At 37.5% G+C, this 26,422-nt stretch overlaps 1 protein-coding gene and 1 pseudogene across 19 annotated transcripts in view; one reads left to right on the forward strand and one right to left on the reverse strand.

The window, feature by feature from the left end:
• The window catches only part of CDC42BPA (CDC42 binding protein kinase alpha), a 327,094-nt gene that overhangs the window by 85,637 nt on the left and 215,035 nt on the right, over positions 1-26,422 (forward strand). For 2 of the 19 annotated variants that reach the window (XM_070602633.1, XM_070602638.1), the window contains exon 3: positions 20,391-20,548. The exons of the other annotated variants lie outside the window; for them this stretch is intronic. The gene's annotated coding sequence lies outside the window, so the exon portion shown is untranslated. The remainder of the gene's footprint in view (positions 1-20,390; positions 20,549-26,422) is intronic. 19 annotated transcript variants of the gene reach the window in all.
• Positions 2,021-2,781, reverse strand: LOC139080670 (cathepsin B-like; annotated as a pseudogene).

Here is a 26,422-nt window from a genome sequence, read left to right on the forward strand (position 1 = left end):
GATTCATAGTTGTATTTTCATAAAGTAATGTTTTACAGGGATGGGAGGGAGTGGGGTACATGTAGACAGGAGTCGGGGTGACACTTCTAAGTGGGAACCTTTGTATTTTTGTTTTGATTTTTTAAGCTTGTAAATGTATTATGTATTTTAAAAATCATTAAAAAATTCTTCCAGGTTGAGATGAATTAATCTGCAAGTTCTGTGAATCATTTAAGGAAGAAGTAATTCTAAATTTAAATTTCCCCAGGTAATAGAAAAAGAGGGACCACTGTGTAACTCATTTTATGAGGCTAGAATAACTTTGTTTTTAAAACCTGACAGTATGTTGAGCGAAGGAGGCAACACAAGAAAGAATGCATATCATTTGATTTTTGTCACTAAGTCAGTGTAATGGTCATCTCTGGTGGGAAGGTGGAAGTTGTGGTCAGGTGGGGACACATAGCGGGTTTCCTGGTGGCTGCAATCTTCTATTTCTTGATCTCAGTTTTAGCTGTATGTTGTTCACTTTATAATTGTCTTTAACTCTACATTTGTTTTATTTTCATATGTTATAATCAGTTTTAAATGTTGTAAAGTAATTGTTATAATCGTGGAATATATGTTTAACAAGTTAGCTTTAAAATATATAAAGTAACAAGTGATCAAATTTGCGTAGGGGAATACAAGAACTTTCAACAGTTTAAGATAGAGTGTTTAACTCTCCCTTCTGAGAAATTGGCAAGTTAAGCAGATAAAAAAATCAAGACTTTGAAGTGTTTATTTTTTGAAGATGGAACTTTTTAATAGCATAGTTATCCCATTCTGTATTAAAATATTTGGTAGCATAAAGCAGTGATTTTTTTTTTAAAGATTTTATTTTTCCTTTTTCTCCCAAAGCCCCCCGGTACATAGTTGTGTGTTTTTAGTTGTGGGTCCCTCTAGTTGTGGCATGTGGGACGCCGCCTCAGCATGGCCTGATGAGCGGTGCCATGTCCGCGCCCAGGATCCGAACCAGCGAAACCCTGGGCTGCCGCAGTGGAGCGTGCAAACTCAACCACTCGGCCATGGGGCCAGCCCCAAGCAGCAATTTTTAAAAACTGTAAAAACTGGTTTCTCTCAAACTGGTTTCACCAAGGGATTAGTGGTCAGTCAAAGCTGTATCTAGTAGAGACCCCCTAGTTTTGTTTTAAGCTATTCTGTTGGGGTTTAAACACTGCAACGAGCACAGCAATTCTAGCCCATGTTAGAATTATTCATTTACATGGTCAGTCCAGGTTCATTGCAAATAAAGTTTATGTTAAAAAAAAAATCATGCTACAGAAAAGAACAGAGAGGGTATGCAACACTGAAAGGTTCAACAGATTTAGGGACCCCAGGAAAAAGTGGCTTTCTTCATTTAAAGGGCTATCTATCATTTCTCTTCTTAACTTTTTCCAAATCTAGAAAATAACCACCTGTTAAGAGGAACTGAATATATGTGAGAATTTTAAATCCTTGTTAGGTGTTCCATTTTTCATTCTTTTGGAAAACCTGAAGTCAAACCCTTCAGGGTCTCACTTAGTTTTGCTCTCTGCAGATGTTCTGGTAGGGCAGGGTTTGGAGGCTGGTTGTAGCAGCAGGCCTGTGTAGAACTAGTCTATGTGAATGTCCTTATTAGGACATTAGGGCTCGCTGCCTGTCAGCAGTGAGGATCAGTCCACCCAGCAGGCTGAGACGGAGCCAGAGTTTGGAGTTGTTTTCTGTGTGAGAGAGCTCTGTTTAACCGGGAAAAGATCAATTCAAATAGTATACACAAGGTTTGGACTAGTCTAGTCTTTCAGTCCCTACAGCACCCTTGCCACTGTCTGAACTCTTCAGTCTTCTGTGTACTAAAAAAAATGAAAGTATTCTTCCCTCTATCCCCACCGTAACCCAGCCTGCCGTAATGCAAAACAAAACAAAACAAAACGTATGCAGGGCTGGCTGGCTGGGCTCCAGTAGGCTGAAACTTTTTTCTAGTACTGATCAGTACATGAGATTCCAAACATGATCTCTCATTTGATTCCACTGTGGCCTTTTTCTCAGTGAATTTGAAGAAGCAGTTGTCACGCTAGTCAGTTTTCTAGGAGTTGACAGCCAGCCAGTAGGGGTGGCATCTCCACTCTCTACCCCAGGATGCAGATAGTGTGGCCTCCGTTCATTTCACTGGTGACATGTTGGACTTCAGGCTTGAATGGCAGGAAGTTGGCCAACACAGGAAAGGCTCCCTCTACCGGGCCATTCTTGCGGTATCGGCTGTGATCATTGCACAGGAAGGGACACTGTAAAAATTGTAGCTGTAGTGCTTGTTATCTTTGTAGTAAGGAGTACAGCCATGCTCACAGGCCTTGCTGCACTTGGGAGTGTCTCTTCACCTCCATCACCTGTGGCTGAGAGCCGTTGAAATGCTGTTCACATGGGGGGATAGAAGAGGGTCTGCAGCCTACGTGGGAGTCACAAACCACCGCAGACCAAGCCTTTCCTGGTCCGGAAAGTCCAGGCTCCAGAGGGAAAGCCCCAGTACAGCCACCCCCATGCTACACAATAGATGAGCAGGATATCAGCAAGGCAACTCCATGTTGGCAGACCTGGTCAGAAATGGCTTTCCTGGCCCCAAATGCCCAGGAAGAGACACAGGAACTCTGTTGATGATGTCTTTTTAATGCTTAGACAGTTTGGCCATTATTCCTGGATATCAAAGTTTTTTAGGCAGATCCATTTTCTTAGCAAACTGTACTCTCTGAGGCGGTGTGGGTCTATCCACGGAAGTCTGAAGTAGCCCATTCAGCTCATGTGCCCACCACGGCGGCTGAACAGTTCCCCTGCAGGGTTGTGAAAGAGAGTTCGCTTGGATAGGAGGCAGCACTGTCAGGCAGCAAAGGATGGCTGGGGCCCTCCGCACTTTGGGATCTGGAGCCTGGATTTACTGAAGCTGTGGAGACCCTGAGCCCGCAGTTGCCATGTCCAGTTTTAGAACCTGGTTCTTAGAACCCATGTCCACCACTGTTGCCCCTGGGACAAGATATAAAATATTTTAATGTCATGGTTATCATGCTAGATCTAATAGATAAGTATATAATTCTACATCCAGCAGAGAAGACACGTTGTTTTCTAGCGTATACAGATCATTCTTGAAATTTACCATGTTCCACAGAGTGCGTTAGTAACTCTCCTCTGTGAAAAAAATCACCATTATGCAGACCATCATCTCTGACCTTAATAAAATACAATCAGAAGTTAATATGAGTCAGATAGCTAAAAATGACCCATATGTGTGTACACTTTTAAAAGCATAGATCATAAGGGAAGTTATAAAATAATTAGATGTAAATGGAAATGCTACATTTCCAAATTTATGAGATACTTAAAGAGAGACTTATGGCTTATAATACACTTATCAGGAAACTTTGGTAATATCTGTGGCTGAATTGTGTCTCTCTTCCCACCCCTCAAAAAAATTCATATGTTGAAGTCTTAATCTCCAGTACCTCAGAATGTGATCCTATTGGACGTAGGGTCTTTATAAAGGTAACTAAGTTACAATGAAGTCATTAGGGTGGGCCCTAATTAATATCATTGGTCCTTACAAGAAGGAGAGATTTGGATGCAGGCATGGACAGAGGGAAAATGGTGTGAAGACACAGGGGAGAAGATGGCCATCTCCATCCAAGGAGAGAGGCCTGGAGCAGATCCCTCCTTCATGATTCTCAGGGGGAACCAACCCTGCGGCCACCTTGATCATGGACTTCTAGTCTCCAGAACTGTGAGAGAAATTAAATTTCTTTTGTTTAAGCCACCCAGTCTGCGATACCTTCTTACAGCAGCCATAGCAAAACAGTAACTAATGGGCCAAATATTAATTCAGGAAGTTGGAAAAAGAACCACAGAATAAACAAGAAGGAAGGAAATCATAAAAATAAGGCCAGAAATCTGTTAAGTAGAGAGTAGATATTATCAAAACCCAAAATTGGTTCTTTAAAAATTGTTGGGCCATGACACATAATTATTTTAATGTCAGAAAAAACATGTTTAATATGTACCTATTTTAGAAACTAAAAAAATTATAATAAAAAGAATGTCTTTAATTTGATGAAGGGTATGTGCCAAAAACCTAAAGCAAAGCTTTCATTGAGAAACTTTAGATGCATTCCGTTTAAGATCAGCAGCAAGACAAGGGGGTTAACACTGTTTCGATTTTTCATGTTCCTGGAGTTCCTGGCAGTGCATTAAGAAAATAAATTGAAATCAGTTAACAGGATTGGAAGGGAAGAGATAAATGCATAGGTATTAACAGATCACCTCCGTATAAAAATCCACAGAAACAATAGACAAAATATATGTATTAATGAAATAATTTAGTATCTCTCAAATAAAAGATTTACAAAAATCAGTAGAATTCCTGTCTACTCAAAATAGTCAGAAGACATGATGGTATAAGATACCATTCATAATAATAAAAACAATCAAGTATCTAAGATTTAACCTGAGGAATAATGTACAAGTTCCACATGGAGAAAATTTTAAAACTCTATTATAGTATATGATAAAAAGTCCTGAAAAATAGATACATAATGTTCAAATATGGTACAACATACTTGTAAAGATGTCAGTTCTCCCTAAATTAGTCTATAAATTGTATGAAATGCCAATAAAAATCCAGTGAATATTTTGAGAAATATGACACACTGAATAATTTGCATGGAATGTCTGATTCTGCTTATGACACACTTGCTGTATCACACCAAATCTTCTGCTAAAAAAAACTAAAAAACCTTGATTAAAATATCAATTCATCCGTTTGAAGGTATAAAGCTATAAAATCAGTAAGGACTCCAGGGGCTAAAAGTCTTAGAATAGGTCTGTTGAGAGGTGAACCCCCAACATTCAGCTCTGCCTTTCTCTTGGAGGTGGTTGTCTGGAAGCAGAGGAGCTAAAGAGAAATTTCAGAAATCTCACAGGTAGGGAAACCAAAAATTGGAATTCAGGTCTCAGTAAAGAGAAGGGCTCTGTTAAATTTCCCAGGTATTTAATTGGACCCCCTGAAGGGCTACATCCTTTAGGTGTAAGGACAAATGAAAATCGGTCAGCCCTCACAAGACCAAACTCAGTTCTAATCAGATCAACCCCAGACTGGATAAGATGATCTGACCCTAGTGTAGAAAGGAAACATACAGTGATTTAAATTAAAACTTGATAGGTTTCGCAGGAAAATAGGTCAGTAGAAAATATCTAGGCTGAAGCATGGAGAGAAAAAAATGGATGGAAAATTAAAAAATAAATTAAGATTCATATTAGTGAAAAAATTAACATGGGTATATTTATAGTTCTAGAAGGAGATGAAAGAGAAAATAGGACAAACAATATTTGAGAAAATAATGGATGAGAACTTTTGAAAGCTAACTAAAGTCATAAATCTGTACATAGATTCAAGAATTTTTATGACTCCATGACAGGATAAATACATCTAGGCACATAATACCTCCAGGCACATAATAGTAAAACTTCTGAAAACCAAGATAAAGAGAAAATTTTACTAACAACCCGAGGAAAAAGGACGTGTAACTTCCAAAAAGCAATGAGAAGACAATTCACATTTCAGTGGAAATGATGGAAGTTGAAGATAATGGAAATGGCATCTTAAAACTGCTGAAAGGCGAAAACTTGTCAACCTATGATTCTATACCTAGCAAAATGATTTTTTACAAATGAAAGCAAAAACTGCAAAATATTATTGAAAGAAATTAAAGAAGACCTAGACAAATGGAAAGATCTTATATTCATAGATTGGAAGATTTAATATTGTTAAGATGGCAGTACTCCCCAAATTGATCTGCAGATTAAGTGCAGTCCTTATCAAAATCCAAGCTACATTTTTGGTAGAAATTGACAGGCTGGTTCCAAAAATTATGTAGAAATTCATGGGACTCAGAATAATCAAAACAATTTTATAAAAGAAGAACAAAGTTGGAGAACTCACACTTCTGATTTCAAAACTTACTGCAAAGCAATAGTAATAAAGGTTGTGTGGTCCTGGTGTGAGGATCACATGTGGATTGATGAAATATAATTAGAAGTCCAGAAATAAAACTGTATATGTGTGGTCACTTGAGTTTTTGACAAGGATACCAAAACCATTCAAGGGAATTGAAAAAATATTCTTTTCAACAAATGGTGCAAGAACAACTGGATATCAACTTGCACGTTTTGCAAAAGAAAATTGGACCCTCCCTCACACTATATATAAAAATTAACTCAAAATAGGTCATAGACTTAAATTGAAGAACTAAAACTATGAAACTCTTAGAAGGAAACATAGGTGTAAATTTTTGTGACCTTGGGTGGAGCAGTAATTTCTTAAATATATACCAAAACCACAAGTACCAAAGAAAATACATCAATTAGATTTCATCAAGATTAAAAACTTTAGTGCTTCCAAAAAAACACTGTCAGGAAAGTGAAAAGACGATCCACAGAATGGGAGAAAATATTTGCAAATCATATATCTGATAAGGGTCTAGTATCCAGAAATACATAAAGAACACTTACAGTGTGACAATAAAAACACAAACAACCTAAGAATTTGACAAATGATTTCAATACACATTTCTTCAAAGAAGATATATAGATGACCAATAGACACATGAAAAGATGCTCAACATCATTAGTCATTAGGGAAGTGTAAGTCAAAGCCCTAATAAGATACCATTTCCTACCTGCTAAGGTGGCTGTAATAAAAAAGGCAATAACAGTTGTTGACAAGGATGTGGAGAGATTGGAACTCTTGTGCACTGCTCGTGGGATTGTAAAATGGTGCAACCACTTTAGAAAACAACCATTTAATCCAGCAATTCTGTTCCTAGATACACGCTCAAGAGAATTGAAAACATACGTACACACAAAACCTTGTGCATCAGTGTTCATTGTAGCCTTAGTCATAATAGCCAAAAAGTGGAAACTATCCAAATACCCATCAACTGATGAATGATAGAAAAATGTGATATATCCATACAATGGGACATTATTCAACCACACAAAGAATGAAGTACTGATATATGCTACAACATGGGTGAACCTTGAAATCATGCTAAGTGAAATTAATCAGACACAAAAGGTCACATGTTGTATAATTCCATTTTTATGAAATATCTAGGATAGACAAATCCATAGAGCAGAAGGTGAATTAGTGGTTGTCAGGGGCTGGTGGGAGAGGGGAGTGGGCCTTTCTGCTTCTGGGTATAGGATTTCTTTTTAGGGTGATGAAAATATTCTGGCATTAGATAGTGGTGGTGATTGTACAACTTTGTAAATATACTGAAAACCAGTGAACTGTATAGTTTAAAAGGATGAATTTTATAGTATATGAATTATGTTTCGATAAAACTTTTAAATGAAGGCAAAATAAAGATGTTTTTAGACAATGGAAAACAGAATCTGTCATCAGTAGACTTAGTCTAAAGGAAATACTGAAGGCAATCTAAGGCAGAAGGAAAATGATCCTAGATGAAGCACAGAAATGTACAAAAGAAAGCTTTAGAAAGAGTAAAGAGGTCTTTTAATCTCACTGAAAGGGTACATGTCTTTTGATGACTCTGTAAAACAGTAACAATAATGCCTTGTAGGGTATACATATGTAGGCTTGGATTTCATGACTACAACATTGAGTGGGAGGTGGGAGTATGGATTTAATGTGTTCTGAGGTCCAATTATTGTCTAGGAGGTGGTAAGAATACTAATTTAGGGGCTGGCCCCGTGGCCAAGTGGTTAAGTTCGCGCGCTCCGCTGCAGGTGGCCCGGTGTTTCCTTAGTTCGAATCCTGGGCGCGGACATGGCACTGCTCATCGGACCACGCTGAGGCAGCGTCCCACATGCCACAACTAGAAGAACCCACAACGAAGAATACACAACTATGTACCGGGGGCTTTGGGGAGAAAAAGGAAAAAATAAAATCTTTAAAAAAAAAAAAAAAGAATACTAATTTAATAAATCAATATTATAAGTTGTAATCTTTAGGATAGCTACTTAAGAGTGTTATAGTGTATAACTAATAAACTATGGGGTGGGAAATCAAATGATGGAAAATAAAAAAGAATAGTGAGCAGATAGGATAAACAAAATAATACATCCAAGTGTTTAAGCAGTTATACAAAATATAAACTGAGTAAATAATCCAGGCAAAATAAAAAGATTGTTCACTTAAAGAAAGAAAATTCAGGAATATCTGCTATGTTGAGTATACATCTTCAATATAAGAATATAGAAAAATTACAAATGTTGAAAATGCATATACCATGCAAACGCTAAATTAAAGCAATGTGACTATTCTAAAATCACACAAAGTAGACTTAGGTGAAGAAATATTTCTCCATCTAACCACATATAAAGAAAGAAATGTCACATGCTAACAGATTTATATGTCAGGGAAATACATATACCCATTGAGCTGTTTTTACTCACAACACTTCTGACACCAAATGTGTGGTTTTCCTTTTTCTCTTACCAACCCTTCTCCAACTCTCTGAACACCAACTGAGTGTCTAACAAATCAATTCAATTTGAACACTATCTACCTGGAGTTAGCATGAGATCCCAAAAGTTAAAGGTCTCAGTCCCATAAGACTCCCCCTACTTTAGATGCCATTCACAAGTTTCAGGCCACCAGTACTTCTGACCAACCAACTATAAATTAGGGGTTCCCACAACTCCCTCCTCAAGTTCAATAATTTGTTAGAAGAACTCTCAGAACTCAGGAATTTTACTTAGTATTACTGGTTTATTATAAAAGATATAACTCTGGAACTGCCAAATGGACAAGATGCATAGGGCAATGTATGGGAGGAGGGGTGTGGAGCTTGCCGCTCTGAGTACACTGCTCTCCCAGCGCCTTGATGTGTTCAGCAACCTGGAAGCTCCCAGCACCCCTTCATTTAGGGGTTTCTGTGGCGATTTCATTGCATAGGCATGATTGATGAAATCATTTGCCATTAACAACTCAATCTGTGGCCTCTCTCCCCTTCCGTGGGGGTTTGGGATGGGGCTGAAAGTTACAAGCTTCTAATCATGGCTTAGTCTTTCTGGCAGCCAGCCCCCATGCTGAGACTATCTAGGGCCCCCAACCACCTGTCATCTCATTAACATACAAAAGACAATCTTGTCACTCCACAGATTCCAAGGTTTTAGCATCTGTGTCCCAGGAACTAGGGACAGAGGCCAAATATTTATTTTTATTATACCACATCCATTATAACTTTGTATTGCCTAATTAATAGCTTTTATGTATATAGAGCAAAAATGGGCAGAACTAAAAGGATAGACATATCAATTTCATAGTAGGAGATTTTAACACATTTTAATAGCTGAGAGAACAAGTATACAAAAATCAGTAAGGAATAAAAGATGTGAACAGCTCTTAAACTCAACTTAATTGACTATACTCAACAACTGATGACCGCTTATTTCTTGTCTAGTACACATGAAACATTTACCACTTACTAGTGTATAGAAACGCAACTGATTTTTTTGTATATGGACTTTATATCCTGTGACCATTGTAAATCCACTTAATTGGTTTCAGGAGCTATTTTTTATATCTATGGCTCCCTGTTACGTTATCTACCTTTGGGTGCTGCCAGTCTTTATTTCCTGTCCCTGCCTGCTTTACAGCTATCAAAGTAAAAATTCCATCTCCAGAGTTTGGCAGAAACCTTCAGGGTGAAAGCCAGCTAAGCTTGCTCATCCTTTAGTATTCTTAGATGCACTTGGTTTTTGTTTTATTGTTGAATAGGTATTTGTTTATTTTGTTGGGTGACTTCTCTTTATCATAGTGGTATAAAGTCTCATAGGTGCACTTAGTTTTGATGCTATACCAGTTTCTTTCATCTCAGCTCTAAAGTGTGTTTAAAAGTTTGTTTTAATAGTTTCTCACATTTATGATGTTTGGGAAGCTCATTCAGGGTATCTAATATTCCATACCACTAGAAATAGCAGTGTTTATTTTTCTACATGAACATTAGACTCAACCTGTGTACATAAAAAAGTGCTATTTTCAGTGGGTTAAAATTAAATTTACATATTAATTAAAGGAGATTTGATGCCCAGTTTTCTTTGGGATTACAATATGATATGTAATTTCAGAGAAGAAAGATGGGCAGTTTTCATAAACTTTTTGCTTGTTTCTTGTTATGTTAATTACTAGGTATTTTTTCTTCTGTTGCTGTTGTTGGGATATTTTCTACCGTTATATTTCCTTTTCTTGGAAAATATGAAAGATATTTATTTATATATACTAGTTGATACTACTTTTGTTACCAGCTACCTTACTGAATTACCTTGTTTCTGATTGTTTCCTTTTCATTTATTATTTTATTGTATACTTAAAAGTATACAATTATATCTTCTAGCAAAAATGATAAAATTTGGAGTTGTCAGCCTTTAAAAATCGGTTCAAGAGGTAAAGCAATTATTTGAGATCAAAGAATTGCCATTTGTGGAGCACAGATTCAGGTAGAAACCTAAATAGTGTCCTGTCAGGAGTAAGAGTCAGGGGCTTCTAAAGGCAAAGAAGGGAGGTTGTATTACAGAGTTTTTATTGGAGTTGGAGGCAGAAGCTCGTCTTGGCCAAACGTTGATGACTATTGATTCTATCTTCAGAGAGCCCCAAATCATCAGTTTTTGTGATCAGGATGTCCGTTTTCCTGCTGACTTCTCAAACAATTGCTTGTAAAACAGTTGCTGCTTTGGCCCAGTCCAAAGGTTTGACCCCGTCCAACATTCAAGACAGCAAGTCAAGTTCTCTGGAAAGGCAGCTTTGACTTCATTTTAAAATGGCTCCACTGAAGTAAATTTTGACATTTCCTCCTTTTATTGAGATCTTTCTTTGAAAGTGTCACTGATCAACCTTTGGAAAGCATTGCTTCCAACCATTGGAAAAGTATCATTGATCCCTCGTCTCCAGGAAGGTTTATTTCTGTTACGTCATGTCATGGTTGATCCCTTGCTGCCAGGAAGGCTCGTTTCTGATGTGTCGTGACCCACGTAGGAGGGAAAGTCGTTTCCTTAGGAGTCTTAGGCCACATTTGAGCAACAAGAGTGCCAGAGCAAAGCCTTACTGTCAAGTTCTTTTAAGGGCAAACATACCAAATAAGTCTAATTAGTTTAACGAAACTTTGGAATGTTCTGGGGGCCTTCTGGAAAACATACATTTTCTCATAGCATAAATTTTTCATTGTGGCACAAGACATGTTTACTAATATACCTTGACATCTTTTAGTTTTTCTAAGAAGCCAAAAGTGGATAAACCTATGCTTAGCAATTAGTGTCTAATATTTTATCTTTTTTGGAAATGATCTAGATACTCAATAAATTTCTATCATTTAAGATAATTTCACAGAACTCTAAGGTCTTGAAGTTATTTTAAATACATATATCATAACACATAATTATTGTTAAAAAGTTCACCAAAAAACCTTTTATCTTACTTACATCTATTTAGTTCACTTGTTATCAGTAATTATGTATGGGTTACCTACAGAAACTTCAGGAGACATTAGACAGTTAGCAATTTTTTGCTGCCAAATCTTGCAACAGGGACAACATGAACTTGTTTGACTTTTAGTAAACCTAGGTAGAACAAAGGTTTTTATAAATGCTGATAACTCTAAAGCCATGCCTATTTTAATTAATCCAAGAAATTTAAATTAGCTTTAGTACCTAATATTTTCCTAGATTATATGATCTTGAAATTCATTTGGGTTAGTTTTTGTTAAATTTTTGAGAGTATACTCAATTTATATAGCACTTATTTCTTTTAAAGCCAATTAAATAGAGCTCTGTTATAAACTAGTCGTGATAATACCGTCCAGAGGTAGAAAAATATCATATATTTACAACATATGTATATGAACATGCATGTAAACACACAGATACAAACAGAGATCTTATAGCCTTGGTTTTCAAATTTTCCTTAAATTAGATTTTTTGGGCAAGGGTGCTTCCACAGCAATCTGCATCTCTAAAAGCTCCCCTCTGTCTTGTCTTTTTATTTTCAGTCTTAGGAATTGGAGATGGTCTAGATAAGAGTTCCTGGAGTGGTTAGAAGCCTTTAGAGGTTTTGGAGTTGGTGAAAAGGAATGAGTGGAAACTGAATTGCCTCTAGAGCTGCATTTTCAGTTTTGCAAAGATTTGTAAGATGTAACTTAAATGACATTGTAGGTATTCACCCGTCTAACTACATTATCCTCAATTTGTTTCTTTCCCTCTAGGTACAAAGTTTTACTTTAGTTTTCCTATTAGGCTCAGAATAGGAAATTTGGCCAAATTCCAATTTTCCTGTTTGGCTGAATTTCTGATCATAAGTTATTAAATCCTTTGAAATCTCTTGTCAAGTTTCAGCTGGGACAAACAATAAATATTTCTGGGAGTATCAAATAACTCCATTAATTTTTAGTTTTAGTTTCCACTTGGTTGTTTAAGGGAGTAACTTAGCAATTTACCAGGAAATCTCTTAGTCTTGTTATCTCTGGGAGGTGTCCATACGGGGCCCTCCTTTGAGGCTGGATATCAGGGTGTCTCTAAAGCCATTAACTTAATGGACTTTTGTTTATGGTTGTATAGTCTTTTTTCTTAGGTATCTCATATCTTTAATTTTTCATTAGCTTTTTGCAACACAACTTTCAATAAGGCTATTTTGGAATTTTGAAGCCTTTGCTTTTAAGTGCACTTCTTAAATGATCTTTGAATTAGATCCAATGATCTAATTGGAATGTTCCTTCTAATGGCCATTGTTATTTCCCTGAGGGCTGACAGCAGTTTGGTAGGACAGTAGCTGCAAATGGGGTGCAACCCATATTTCTGTCCAGGCATATTTTGGGCCCCTAACCTGATGGTTACCAAGCTAAGCTCTCAGAACACGAAACAAGCTTAGTAAGATTTTCCATTTTTGTGAATATTTACAGCTTTCTGAATCATAGTTTTTAAGCAGGTGTGCTCGAAGGTTGTGCACTTGATTCTTTAGAAATTAAAGATTGTATTCAATGTGTGTGTTCTCAGATGGTTCTCAAATCTAGTGTGCAAAAAGACAAGTTTTGGGAGTTCAAAGGAGCCCCAAAGTGGCCACTGTAATTTTAAATCATCTTTTGTATTATTGGTCTACTGGGACAAAAATTTACAAGAGGAAGGACTGTAGTTCTTAAACATAAACCCAGCTGAAGTTCCCGAGGGAACTTCTTGGAAACTTTTAGAAGATGAGATTCCAGTGTTAAAGCACACCAAACAAAGAGACAAACAGAAAGCAGTTGCAAGCTCCAGGTTGTTACCTGTGTTTCTGACCCAGTGGCTCAGCTGTTTGGACAAATGACACAAAGACGGAATGTGAGTACTCATCAGAGGGAATAAACCCTTCCAAATGGCAACAGCCATCAGCTGCGTTGAGCTGGCTCAAATAGGGAAACCCTTCCAGACAGCAATAGCTATGAGCTACCGTAGGCTGGCCCAAACAGGGAACCCTTTTAGATGGCAGTAGCCGTGAGCTGGTTTTGAGACACTTGTCTCCTGGTTGATCAACCCCAAATTGGGCTGTTCTCCCCTGCATCTCAAAGAAAGGCAATCACCTCAATGAAAATCAGGGAGGTCAGAGCCTGAGAGGACTCACAGTCAGAGGAGGTGGTTTTCCGTGGAAACAGTGAGCACAAGGGGCTTCTGTAGGTATCGTATTTGGTTCCAGGGGATGCTGGTCCATGACAGTGAAATCATTTTAGATCCTACTTCTGACACCTTATATCAGCCTGTAAAAATCAGAAACCTGTTTAAGAGGTAAAGTGTTTATTTGGGAATCACAGAATTGCAGTTTGGGGAGCACAGATTCAGGTAGAAACCCAAATAGTGTCTCACTAGGGTGTAAAAGTCAAGGTCTTACAAAGAATTTTAAGATTACAAAGAATTACAAAGAATTTTCATTGGAGTTGGAGGCAGAAGCTGGTCTTGGCTAAACATTGATTGACGATTCTATCTTCAGAAAGTCCACAATCATCAATCTTTGTGATTGGGATGTCCATTTTCCTGATGACTTCTCAAACAATTGCTCATAAAACAATTGCTGTTTGGTCCCAGACCAAAGACTTGGCCCCATCCAAGGTTCAAGACCTCAAGGCAGTTTCTCTGGAAAGGCAGCTCTGACACCATTTAAAAATGGCTTCACTAAATCCAGTTTTGACAGAATGTACACTGACAATTTCCTTTTGACCTCTGCTTACTCCTTGAGTTCATTGATTTTGAGCTTTAACTCTCTATATAATTGTTTTTACCTGTGCATTAAATTTTTTTCTGAAGTGTAGTTCAGGCTGTCCTTTCTCCATTCTTGTTTCTCTATCTAACCCCATTTTATTCACCCAGATTCCGGGAATTCTTTAAAATATCTGATCAGCTGATATTAGTCACCTTATTTTCCAATGTTATTATGGTTTTATTCCTTTAAAAAACTTACATTTTCTGTCACTTCATGAGATTGATGGTGGGAGGGAAGTAAATGAGGGCTCCTAGTTTAGTCTCTCAAAACAATCTCTAAATACTAACTTAAAAAGAAAACGTCAACAAAAGTCAGTGTTCCTGGCTCTTATTTCTCTAATTGAGTGCTTCTTGGCTGGTCTTCACAGCTGAGGTTCTTTATACTACTTAAGTGTTTCCATCCTTTGAGGACCCCAAATCTTCTCTGTTCCTGCCTCTACATATCATTCATGAATGTCTTTGGTCTCTGTACTCTAGATCCTGGATGTTTTTGATACTTTTGATTTCTAGGCTATAAGATAATTAGATCCATACAAGGAGTGAGGTTCCAGTTACTCTCTTCTCTTTGCCTCTGGGTTTTAGCTAGTATGTTGGAACCAGATCAGGTTCAGAGTTAATCAGGATCCTGTGTTTAAAGGGATGAAGACATGAACTTGGAGTCAAACTGGAGATTTCCACCTACCTTTTCCCAAATGTAAACCTTGGTTCCTCACAAAGTAGACTCAAAGTTTGTGTATTAACATACACATCGCAAAGAGCGATGTTAAGATATGGGCTTCCAGGCCAATTGCTAGAGGACAAGACTTGAGTGAACTTAATCTGTTTGAGTTCACCGTATGGACAGAAGTGGAGTTACCTTTGTTTTTCAACACTTACCTCTTGACTCTAAGAGAGAGGATAATGCCTTTCTTGCTTTTTCCCCCCTCCCTAAAGCCCCAGTACATAGTTGTATATCCTAGTTGTAAGTCATTCTAGTTCTTCTGTGTGGGATGCCACCACAGCATGGCTTGATGAGTGGTGTGTCCACACCTAGTATCTGAACTGGCAAATCCTGGACCACCGAAGTGGAGCGTGCAAACTTAACCCCTTGGCCACCCCTCGGGACTGGCCTGAGCCTTTCTTGCTTTTGAGGTAGAGTATTTCTGTTCACTCCTAACTTGAATTTTAGGAAGAAAAAGATAGCAGGATACATTTTACAGAAAAGGGAGGTAGAACAGAGTGAATTTGTCCAAGCACTTGTCTTTGTTTGATAAAGTTCCTCCAGGTACTTTGAAATGACTAGTGCATTATATTTAAGGCCAATATTAACAGATATTGTGTTTTCAGAGAAAGCAGAGGTCCTCCCTAACAAAATGTATTTCGTCATTATATATTACTTCTTTAAAGTCATTTCATATTTGGAAATCAGTGAAAGAATGGCAGAATGAAATCAATAAAACAACTGAATAGGAGAATGAAATCAGTGGATGAATGTGTTTCTAAAATAGGAGTAAAGATGTAAGCTGCTTTCATCTTTCTGATGGGGAAGGGGAGATCTGCTCCACAACTTCTTCCCAGCACTTACACTTTTAACTATTAAATTCCTTGTTTCTGTGTTTAATTTTTGTCTTCATCAATAGACTATAAATGAAGGCAAGGATTGAACTTCTTTGTTCAATATACTCAGTATGTAGTACAGTGCTTGTAAATATAATAATTTTCCTTATTAGAGATTAAAAACAGAAAAATGAAAGTTTTTTATTTCTTGCTTCTTTGTCTTGGGTAATGAAAATAATACTTATTAATCGTGTACCGTAATCCAAACATGCTCTGTGCCCTTGATTAGGGTCACAGGCTAATCAGCAAGAGGGAAGGTACAGAGCAGCGAGATCTTCTTCTATAATTTTGGGGCATATCTTTCCAATTTTATTTCTATTCATAGGTAATAAAATTGGGATAGTTTTAAACATTAATATCTAACTAGCTTTTCTTACCAAATATTTTGTCTTTTTCACACGTGTTGAAATAATTCTTTGTAAAACTGATTTCTAAAGGCTCCATAAAAGTCCGTTATGTGGATGTTGTATAGTTTACTTAACTATAACCTTAGCTAGAATGTTCGCTCCATGAATATAGGATCTTTTTCCTCTCACTTCACTGCAATTCCCCAGCACCTACAGTAGTATCTAGTACATAATAGGTGCTCAAGGCATATTTGTAGGATGAATGAATGAAATATTTATGTTGTTCTGTTTTTTCTATGTTATAAATAATGCTCTCTAAAACCCTTTTATACATAATGCTTTCACTGCATTTCACATTATTTTCTAAATCATTTATTTTTATTTAATTTTATTTTTTATTTATTTTTTCTTAAAGATTGGCACCTGAGCTAACAACTCAATCTCCTTTTCTTTTTTTAAGATTTTATTTTTTCCTTTTTCTCCCCAAAGACCTCCCGGTACATAGTTGTATATTCTTCATTGTGGGTCTTCTACTTGTGGTATGTGGGTCGCTGCCTCAGCGTGGTTTGATGAGCAGTGCCATGTCTGCGCCCAGGATTCGAACCAATGAAACACTGGGCTGCCTGCAGCGGAGCGTGTGAACCCAACCTCTCGGCCAAGGGGCCAGCCCCAACCAATCTCCTTTTTTTTTTTCCTGCTTTTTTTCTCCCCAAACCCCCCCGGTATATAGTTGTATATTCTAGTTGTAGGTCCCTCTAGTTGTGGCATGTGGGACGCCACCTCAACGTGGCCTGATGAGCGGTGCCATGTCTGCGCCCAGGATCCGAACCGGCAAAACCCTGGGCTGCCGAAGTGGAGCGCAGGAACTTAACCACTTGGCGACAGGGCCGGCCCCTAAATTGTTTATTTTAGAATAAATTTCCAGAACCTGATCTTGCTGGTTGAAAGGATATGGACAAAGTTATATGATTTCAGATTGGTTTTCTTTTCTCTATGAAATAATGTTATCTGTGGATTTCTATTTTTTTATACTTTAATTTTGAAACTTTCCATTAATAATTATATTCCATTAGAATAAAGAGTTTTTTCTTTTAAGTGCATTTCTTTTTATTCAGTGAGCAGTTAGTGATTTTGTGACTGACTGGAATATAGGGTTTTTGTTCTTGGGGGTGAAAGATGAGGATTGAAATGTCACTTGAGCAAAGCAGTGAAGGACTTGGTCTGCTATGCTAGTAAGGAACTTTATTCTAGAGGAGTGGGAGTCCTCTCAAATGTTAGTAAACAGAGTGGTGATGTAATCACAGTGCTCTTGAAAAGGTAATATTAATGATAGTGTGGAGGAAGGATTGGATAGAGAAGAGGCCAGATGCAGGGAGATCCTGGATTTCTCGCTCTCTGGCCCCCACATCTGATCAGTCACCTACTTTTATATCCTCGGTATTTCTTGAATTTCTCCTCAGTATCTTTCACCTCAACATTGCTGTAACCTTCTTATTTCTTTCCCTGCCTCAGAACCATTCCCTGCAGATCTATTAAAGTGATCTAGCTAAAACCGACTATGAAGAATGGTTGCCTGTTATCTGCCTTTTAAGGTGCCGGTTGAGTTAACATGGCCTGCAAGTGCTTCCGTTATTTGGATCCTTCAGCCTCCTTTCTTGCTCCTCCTGCTGGGAGCAAATCCTTTCCTAGGAAAGAACACTGCTTATTGTCCCTGAACATCTTAACCCCTCTCTCCAACACAGATATTTCTTTCTTCTCTGCTTTGCTCGTGCCGTCCCCACTTCCCAAAACATCTCCTCTGTCCAATCAAACCCCTGTAGTCCCCTTTTTCTGCAGTTTTTTGTGTAAGACTCAGGTGTCAGTCATCTCTTCCAAGAAGCTTTAACACATATATTCAAATATTATACTCCTCCCTCCCCCACTCCCAGCTTCTGAGTCAGGAATCTCTCTTCTGTGCTTTTTATGGGACCTTGTTTTTTACCTTTCCTTTCCATGTTGTACTGTAATTATCTGTTTAGGTCTCTTTCCCACACTGGACTGTGAGATTTTTGAGGGCAAGGACTCTTTTATTCATCTTTGTATTCTCAGCAGTTAATGTAATGTCTAGCATATAGTAAGGTGGTTAAAAAGGAGTTTGTTATCATTTTTCAGATGAAATAATGAGGACTTGGACTAGGTTAGTGGTGGTGGGAGAGACAGATTGGAAAGAAATGACAAAGGTATAAGTCATGGATGCTTGAGGTATGCAACTTGAGTAAATGCGCTGGGTATACAGATTTTTGACTTGTTACATTTGAGATGTTTGCTGAACATTGTAGAGAGACGACTATTAGGCAACTAATAATATGGGTCTAGATATTAGGAAATAATTATTTAGAAGTCATCAGCATTTAGGTGTTAATTGGGGCATTTGGAATAGATAATACAAATCAGGAAGAAGAGGAGGTATAAAAAAGGTGGAGTAGGGATCCTTGGGGAACAACATTTAACAGGTTGCAGAAAAAAAAAGGTAGGGAAGTATATTGATTGTCAGCAATGTCCAGTAATAAAGACAGGTCCAAGCGATGATAATTGAGAACAATATATTTTATTTGGAAATTGGAAGGTCATTATTGATCTTTGAGAGAATAATTTCAGTCCAGTAGAATGAGGGAGTCCAGTAGATTGAAATAGGTGATTGAAAGAGATGGAGAAGCAAATAAATGATGAGCAAGTGGAAAAAACAAGCATATTTTCCTCTTAAAAATGTGCTTTCTGGAGAAATGATGCCTTTTGGAAAAGGGATGTGATATCAGTTCCTTGAGGGTAAGGTAGCATGGCAGTAAAGTTTTTCATTTTGGATGGGAGATGGTCTTGGAAAAGTTTATCAACTGATATTCATGAGCCAGAAGAAAGGGGGCTTGAAGTCCAGAAACAAACCTTTAATGGAACAAGGGCAAGAAGGGAAGGAAGGGTAGGCTCGAGGATCAAGATCTCAAATGATACTGTTAGCCTTGAAAGTGGTGAGGGCACTTCTTCCTTGGATTCTGAAGGAAAAGAAGTAAAGATAAGTAGAAATTTAGAAACATTAAAAGATGGTATGAGGGAATGTGAGGGATCTATTTTTGTGAACTGGCTAACAGGTCATCAATTGTGGGTGGATAGGACAGAGGTGGCATAGATGGTGGTGGCAGGGTGGCATGGGGTATTTAGAAGATTGGTAAAGGACAAAGAATTAATGGTGGGACTGCGGTTGGATTTTAGAACTCAGCTGAGAGTGAGCTATGGAAAAAAGGGAAGTAATTATAAAAATACTTAAAGAGTAATTTTTTTTTGTAAAAGGGACTGAATAAAAGGATAGGGCACTGGAGAATGACTTGTAAGTTCCTCCTTAGGATTGAGTGGGCAGACAGTTAAGGACAGCGATATTTGCTCTACAGTCTTAATGCTTGGAAGAATTGGAGAATGGGCTGCAGGGCTGGGGAGTGGGCTGCAGCAGACCGGGAATAAGTCCTGCCTGGTCACAGGTCCCTGCGATTTAGACCTCAAGAGTCAACTCAGGGTGCTTAATGCTTGACTGATAATATTTGTGGATTAGTGTGAGAAGGTGTCTTTTTTTGCCTGTGTTTCTTTTTTGGTCTATTCTTGCTCTTTATGTGTATTGATTAAAGTATGTAAAATAAAAGCAGCAAACATTGCAGATAATTTATTATTTTAAGACAGAGAGAATTTTGTATAGAAAAGTAATATTGGCTGGATTATGAGCTCTTGCTGCTTAATTATTCATTCTTGGTTAAAATATCTCTGGTGGCTTCACATACCCTGTAGTGTTTATCAACTAACAGATTTTGAAATGCAAAGACAACCCTAAAGAGATCACTGTTTCCTCCAAGGCATTTTGTCTTCTATGAGGAATTTGTAAATAGGTATATAGACCCAGTAGATAGGCTCACCTCTGGCACTGATGATAGCAGCATTTCTATCAAATATGCTTTTACTTAAAAAAATAACACTATGAAAATAAAAGCACAATTTATGGAACTCCTATAAGAATTGCATAAATCATGGGAAACAATAAAGGAGCAAGAGATAATTGAAAATCAACAGCTCTACGAGTTAAGAACCTTCTCTCTACGACTCAATTGTTGTCAGTTACTGCTTAACTTAACGCTGGGTTTTCCTTTTTGCTTTCAGGAAAACCTTTAACTTACGCCCTGGGTGTTGCCTGTCCACAGTTTCCTGGTGGCTCACCGCTTCTGCCTGCTCCAACCTTGCTCCGGCAGCTTCAAGGCTTCTGGGCTTCAGAGCTTGTTGTGAAAGCTTGCTGCTTTGGCCTGCTACCCCTGCTTCAGGTGTCAAAAGCTTTTAATTAGCTTGCTTCCTCTAATTACTATAACTAGGCCCTTATGTGTCTGCATAACCTAGCCCTAAGGTCTGAAAGGAGAATTATTTTTAGCCATTCATTCTTCCTTAAAAACTCTTGTCCCCTGGCTCTCCTGGGATTCAAGGGAGATAGAAGTGTGAAGTTGTACTGCATGATGCTCCTTTGCAGGGCTAGTCCTCAGTCTATAGGGGCACACTGGTGTGGGCATCCTGTATCTTTATAGCCAGTGTCTGTTCTGATTGGCCGATGCCCATGCTGTACCAATTTTTAAATATTTTGACTGTCACTACTGTATATATAAATTGTGTCTCCATAGAGAGGCTACCTCTAGCCGTTTAGTAAACTCTTTGTAGTGTTTTAGTTTGCTTGTTAAAGAGATTTAGTATTTTTTCATTAAGTATTTTGAACATAAACTGATCACTAACAGAACAGTTTATAAAAAGCAATTACAGTGATTTCCATACATATTAACAATGATCATCATTAACATGTCCGTAGGTATCAAGCTTAGAGGCATGATGAATGGGAAGATCTCTTTAGGACCTATAGAACTATTCAGTACTTAGTAGTCAAGAACGTCAGCTCTGTAGTCAGATAGTGAGCACTGTAGAACCCACTTTAAGTGGTATAAGAATTAAATAAGGTGATATGTGTAATGTGCTTAGCCCAGTGCCAGGCACATAGTAAGCTTTCTATAAATAAAGTTGTTTTTATCTTATTATTGTTAATAATAAATGATGGTAGACATTATACAGAGGAGATAAAAAGGAGACAAAAGCAATAAACAGCAGACAAAAGATAATGAAGGCTAAACTGTGAAGTCAAGACTTTAGGCTGTATATATTGTTAAGAGAGCGACATGAGCTGGAATAATCTGATATACGCTTAATAAATCTTAATATACATGATTGTATTTCATTCATCATAATGCCTTATTTTTATTTGAGTTTCAGTATCAGTTTAGAAGTGTACTTAAAGTTGAGAGTATTGATGCTTTAGATCTTTCTATGTATATACACTCATATAGATTACAAATCATTCATCATTTATTCCACAAATATCCACTGAGTACCTATTGATTCCCAAGCATTGGGCATATAGTGAACAAATGAGAAAAAATAGTCTCTGCCCTCATATTTTAGTAAGTGAGGCAAACAATAAACAAAGTACATAAATCGAGTATATAGTTTGTTAAATAATAAGAGCTAAGGGGAAAAGGAAGCAAAGAAAAGGGATATGAAGTGTGAAAGGGCAGAATGCCATTTCAGTGAGGGAGGGAGAGAGCAAACCATGTGGCCACATAGGGGAGACTATTCAAGACCTGGGGAGCAGCAAGTGCAGAGGTCCTGAGTTGGGTTGAACGAGGTGACCAGTATGTCTGGAGCAGAGTGAGCGAGGAGGGGACTAGCAGGAGACCTGGGAGGTTGGAGGACCAGAATACGTTACCCTTATAAGTTACAGTAAGGATTTTGACTGTTACTTGGAGAGAGATTGGAAACTGTTGGAAGTTTTGGAGTAGAATAGTGTCATGATCAGAGCTATGTTTAAACAGGATCACTCTGGTTGCTGTGTTGAGAATGGACTGTGGGGAGTGAGGACACAGAGAGGCTGGGTGGGACAAGCTAGGCAGGATATAATGGTAGGTGGGAATGATGTAGACCAGAAGAGGAATGGTGAATTCTGGATGTATTGAATATAGACTAGATTTGCAGAACTACATGTTCTTGGATATTGAAATTCTATTCAATATGGTGTGATCCTTCCTAAGTTGTATGTTGTAGCTTTAAGTGATGATGCTTAAATTGTGTTTAAGAGCTCATTCCTTTACATTTGTCACCTCCTGATTTTTTCTGTAGTGTTTGCAGTTTTTCTAATACCATAATGCTTTTAATGTGAAGTCTTTAAAGACATCTCTACATTTGGTGTTTTTAAAATATATCTTTGTTCTGTGTTAAACTTATAATCTTCCAGTCAACACTAAAAGTACTTTTCATTTTGATCAAATTAAGTAAGAAGAACATTTTAACATACTACCCTCTTATATGTCAATTTGCTAGGGTTCTTGAAAAATATAGAACCTGAAGTGAGAGTTCTAGGAGAATCCTCTTTTTTCTAGTTTTCTTCTACTGAAATGAACATAAAAATGATCTGTAGTGGTAAAGGAGAAAAGCAAGATCAATTTTATATTTTATCACTTCACCAGCTTCATATTCTTGTCTCCATCATGTCATCAAGTTGATAATTCAAGAATATTTCCTAAACTGACACTCTTTATTTCACCACATCCCACCTCATTCTAGAAGTTTCTAGTCAGCTCATGAAACTGTTATAAGAGAGCTTTGAGAATGTTTTTCATCCTGCAGCAGCATGGCATTCCTGGTTACCACAGAAATGTGTTGAATGGGTCTCATTTTGGCCCTTTTCAGCCACATTACAATACCTCAATAATTAGTGGTCATTTCATGACCAAGATGAGGTGTGGTATTCCACACTATCCCATTCAATGCTTCAAATTCTGCATATTCTGTACAGAAAATGTAGAATGGTAAATAGAAATTGTATACCTAGAAATACCTGATTTTGTAATATTTTGGTACTTGTCTTTCTCAGTATACATATGGCATAGAAATTTATAGGTATATATTTTATGTGTATATATAGAAAAATAATCAGCATTCGAACTTTAGTAAATTTCTTTTAAACAGTTTATTGTGAACGTTTCCCTATTAAATAGTATTCTTTAGCAGCGTTTTTGAGAATATGAATAATCTTCTGTCATTTTATGATATATTTAGTCAATTTCATCTTTCAGAATGCTTATTTCCAATATTTTACTTCTGGAAACAACACTGTGGTAAATATTGTGGCTTAGTTTTTATTTGTATGTATTTTCAATTGAGGATATTTCTAGCGATATTTCTATGTATATGTATGTGTCATGGGTATACCATTATAGGAAGTTAGAAGTTGAAGAGATCAAAGTTGCTTATTTCATAGTTAAAGAACTTGAAGAAACGGGGATGTATAATGTCAGCCACGTGTTAGTGGGAGAGCAAGCGCCAGTTTAGAGACTGGACTCGTGCTTCGCACAAGGCCTGACACAGTAACAGCTACCGCCTGCTGAACTCTTACTAAGTGCCAGACCCTGTTGTAAGCACTTTATACTTGTATTAATCATTTTAATCTTTACTACAATTATATAAGGTAAGTACTGTTATTAACTCTGTTAAATCGATGAGAACACTGAAACTTTGAAAGGTTGTTGGCCCAGAGTTATACAGCTAATGACAGAGCCAGGGTTCAAACCCAAGAGGTCTGGCTGCAGAGTCCATGCTGTTGCCGGCACCCTGAATAGCCAATAAAATGCTAGCTCAGTGTCGGAGGGTTCAGTAAATGCTAGATTATTGCTGCTGCACAGCTCCATCATCCAGAGGTGGTTTTGGTTCCAGGATTTTTTGGCTTTTAGAAAGATAGCTTAGTGCGTATACTCTATTTTATATAGCACTCCTGTTGGCATTTGCAGCAGCACCTCATAAGCAAAGGCATTAGTGTTTCTGCAGCAAAGCGTGTTTGTCTACATTAAGTGAGATTAAAAAACTAGAAAACTATAATTAGCCTCATGTCAGTACATGCTGCCAAATGAGTTGTAAAAATCTTCTGGCTTTTAGAATTTCAGGTAAGGGATTGTAGATCTGCATAAAACTCTTAGTAGAGTACCCGGCATTTAGAACACACTCCCTATGTGTTGGTAGATACTGCTATCACTACTACTACTGTAAATCATTACAGACTTATATACGCATACGCATAGAAAATTGGTGAATCACGCAGCGCTAGGATTTCTCACATCATGACCTGAGGAAGGGAAGATGTCAGTGTTGGAGTCTTTCAGCCATTCTTCCCTAAGTCATAATAAGAGAGGGCTTAAGTGGTAGCCTTCTGTGTGTCTTCCCTGTCCTAAACGTAGGCATATCTGGCTCAGTGCTCCTGTCCTTCCCTCCATTTGCACTCCAAATTATGCAACATATAATTTGAGTCTACAGAGTAGCTAAATTTGTGTTTTTAGCCTTTCAGAGGTCTTAGTGTCTCAAGTTTTTCCTTGCTCTTAATTATAGCCCCGTTTATTTTTTCCCCAGCTTTGTTGAGATATACTTGACATATAACATTGTGTAAGTTTAAGGTGTACAAAGTGATGATTTGATACGTGTATATATTACAAAATAATTACCACAGTAAGGTTAACACCTCCGTCACCTCATGTAATTACCTGTTTTCGTGGTTTATTTTTTGTGGTGAGAACATCTAAGATCTACTCTCAGCAACATTCAGGTATATAATACAGTATCATTAACTATCGTCAGCATGCTGTACATTAGATCCTTGGAACTTACTCATCTTGTAACTGGAAGTTTGTCCCCTTTGACCAACATCTCCTCGTTTCTCCCACTCCCCAGTCCCTGGCAACCACCGTTCTACTCTCTGTTTCTCTGATTCTGACTTTTTTAGATCTTGTATAAGTGAGATCATTTACTGTCTTTCTGTATCTGGCTTATTTCACTTAGCATAATGTCCTCCAGGTTTATCCATGTTGTCGCAGAAGCGGGATCTCCTTCTTTTTTATAGATGAATAATATTCCATTATATATCCATATACACACACCACATTTTCTTTATCCATTCATCTGTCGGTGGACATTTAGGTTGTTTATATGTCTTGTACAAACTCTTTTATTTAAGCACGAGCCCACTAGGAGAGCAATTTAACTGACCCATCATTTCTCCAGATATGATCAGATGCAGCTAAAGACTAAAGTGATTGTATTTGAAATTGAGATATTTCCTCTTTCTTCCGACCATTTTAGTTGATGAAATACTATAATCACAGTCCTATAACCATTTATGACACTTACCAAGAAATGTTCTAGTTTATATAGTATTATACACTGATTTTAATTATATGGTTATATTACTTTTATTGCAATCTGATCCAAATATAAATTTATTTAAATGCACTTGATATATACATTTGATTAAGATTTTAAAAATTATGACACTTGAATTTAAACCTATTCTCTATCCTTGAAAATATCTCTCTGGACTGTTTGAAGATGTGCTGTCTGTACTTTCTTCTCTCCTGAGCAATAGGGTAGTATTTGTCTTCCCCTTCCTCAGCCCCCGGTAATGGAAACATCGTCACTGAACCTGTTATCTCCTCTTCTGTAGGTCGCTCTCAGTCCTGTAGCATCCCCAACAAGCTCGAAGGGTTTTTAGAGATTATTTAGTCAAACTGGAGAGAAAAATAGAAACAGGAATGTAATCAGTTTGTTGAGGGTGAGAATGGGGGCTTATTTATTTGTGTTTGACAGGTTTTTGATCCATAACTAAAATACAGAAATATCTGTTCTTTTTTTTGTTGGAAAGGAGTGTGTAAAGTCAACAGTTTGTAGAGCTGTTAGCCTTAAATGATCTTTAGGGAGGGGAGGTGTGTGTGTGTGTGTGTGTGTGTGTGTGTGCGCGCGCACACGCACGTGCACATATGCATGTGTTGGGGGTTGTGGTATTGTGTGTAGGACTATGTGGTGTGAAAAATATCACATTCAGTTTATTTCGTATTGTTTGATCCCCACGAAACATATTTGTTTTGGCAGCTGGTATTCCCTGTAGCATCATGTTGGAATTTGGCATGCGTTATTTAATAAGCTCTAGTTATTTTATGTTGTACATTTTGATCAATTTCTTAGTGACAGTAGATGAGTTTAAATTCTAGGGCAGAAAACTTGAAAAGGAGAATATAATATATAATTACCAACTGATAAATGTTCAGAAATACATTTGTTTGGCA

Source organism: Equus przewalskii, chromosome 31 (genome assembly GCF_037783145.1).
Source record: "Equus przewalskii isolate Varuska chromosome 31, EquPr2, whole genome shotgun sequence".
Classification (NCBI taxonomy): Eukaryota; Metazoa; Chordata; class Mammalia; order Perissodactyla; family Equidae; genus Equus; species Equus przewalskii.